This window comes from Sinocyclocheilus anshuiensis, unplaced genomic scaffold, assembly GCF_001515605.1.
Source record: "Sinocyclocheilus anshuiensis isolate Anshui unplaced genomic scaffold, SAMN03320099.WGS_v1.1 scaffold1079, whole genome shotgun sequence".
Taxonomy (NCBI): domain Eukaryota; kingdom Metazoa; phylum Chordata; class Actinopteri; order Cypriniformes; family Cyprinidae; genus Sinocyclocheilus; species Sinocyclocheilus anshuiensis.
In genome coordinates this window covers 2,587,757-2,590,014 of record NW_015548207.1, presented here as the reverse complement: position 1 = coordinate 2,590,014, position 2,258 = coordinate 2,587,757, and positions in this window count along the sequence as shown.

Here is a 2,258-nt window from a genome sequence, read left to right as displayed (position 1 = left end):
GGCACGGTAAGCACTGGCTAATGTGGCTGTGAGCCTAAAGTGGCTCTCATATGATGCCACAAATGTGGCACAGTTATCCTAAACTGTATCTGGGCCAGTTTTGGCAAAGATATGGCACAGTGAGCCCTGGCTAATGTGGCTGTGAGCTTAAAGTGGCCCTTATGTGAATCCGTTAATGTGGCCCGCATATAAAATGATAAATATTGCCCAAATAATTAATAACAATTTGGGCCACTTTTGGCAAATATACGGCACAGTCAGCATTGGCTAATCAGTGTGTAAGCCAACTTGTCCCACATTTGACATGGCAAATATGCCCCATATGTTATAAAACAGATGAAGACCACTTCTGTTTGTAACACTTGACAAGTGAGGCCACTTCTTGGATGTAAAACTTGACACTGGCCAATTGGAATGGAAGCTTGAAATTGTAAATATGGCCTAATAGAATTTGGCTACTTTTAGTAGGATGCAACACAGTTAGCTGATGCAGGGTGATCAGGATGTGAGTCTTAAGAAGGCTACATATGCAGCAATTTATTTTTTGAAACATGCTTTTAATGGCAGGTTTTTTATATATGTACTGTGCAGCATAAAAACAGGAGTGCACTATAATGATTGTACTCTTACTGTCACGGATTCTGTTAATTTGTACTTTGTTTTCCTTTTGCACCGTTTCCCTTGATGTGTTGATTCTGTTCAGGTGTGCCTAGTTAATTATCCTTGTTTGGTCTGAGTACTTAAGTTCCTGTATGGTCACTTTGAGTTTGTCTGGTCTTACGTCTACATGTCTGAAATATTGCTGTGCTGCATTGTTTTTGGATTTACCCTTGTTGGATTAAAGACTTATGATATATAACCTTTCATCTTCGTCGTGCGCTCTTTAACACGGCGTAGCTATGAAACTCACAGACTTATTGTGTAGGTAGAGTCTTGAGTGAGAAGCATTTAAGTTCAAACTTGTGAAGACCAGTTTTTAAAGTGTTGGAATGTGTCTGAATATCTGTGACATTTTAACTGCTGCTTGTGCAAAACTTGGGTCGGGATGATTTTATCAAGTAGGACACATTTCTGGAACTTATTTGAACATTTATGGAGGACATTTTTAAATGTCTCTTTACAATGTTGAGTATTGTTGATGCATAACTCACTTAAGGCTTAGTGTGGCCCAGATAATGTATATTTATGCTTTATTTGGCTCATTATTAGCTAAAATGTGGCTGTGCAGTGGCCACATTAGGGCCACTTTTGGTTTATTTGGCTGGCTTACATGTGACAATGCTAAGGCTTACTTGAGGCCCAAATCTGGCAAACCGAACCGGTCTGGCCAAATGCCATTATTCCACGCAGTATGTGGGCCAGAGCAAGGTGCTGGATCTGGGCCAGAATTAAAATAAATGTGGCCCAGATTTGGGCGTGGCCCAGATAATGTATATTTATGGTTTATTTGGTTCATTATTAGCTAAAATTTGGCTGTGTAGTGGCCTGCTTGTGGACCATTGCCAAAATGCCACCATTCCATGCAGCATGTGGGCCACATGAGGAATGTGGGGAAGACCAGGGTTAGAATAAAAATCAACTGTGGCCCACATTAGGGCCAGTTTTGGTTTAATTGGTGGCTTACATGCAGCAATGCTAAGGCTTACTTGAGGCCCAAATCTGGCAAACAGAACCGGACTGCCCAAATGCCATTGTTCCACGCAGTATGTGGGCCGGAGCAAGGTGCCGGATCTGGGCCAGAATTAAAATAAATGTGGCCCAGATTTGGGCCAGTTCTGGTTTATTTTATTTATTTATTTTCATGGCTGACATGCGGCCTACCTATGGCTTGCTTGTGGCCCAAATTTGACAAACAGGAGCAGACCGCCCAAGTGCCATCATTCTTCACAGTATGTGGGCCGGAATCAGAGCCAGCGCAGCACTGATGAGGGGGTGGCTGAGATAGCGAAAGGGGGCGATGACATAGCACAAAGTAAAAAAAAAAAAAACATGTGGCCCATTCACGTATTTGATGGACCATAAACAAACCTGCCCGCTACTATTAGAATACTGGGTTCACACAGATAGTGTTTTGGTCGGGAGACAGGTCAGTCAGTTTTTTTATTTCTTTTTTTAAACCGCAAGGTCTAGAGACGTGTTTTTAGAAGCTGAATTTCTTTGAACTTGAGTGCCGTGTTTTAGAATTATGTATTATGCGCGACAAGCTGCTATAAAGACCTGAGACGAGCGCAGCATTCAAACACAAATTCAAAGACGTC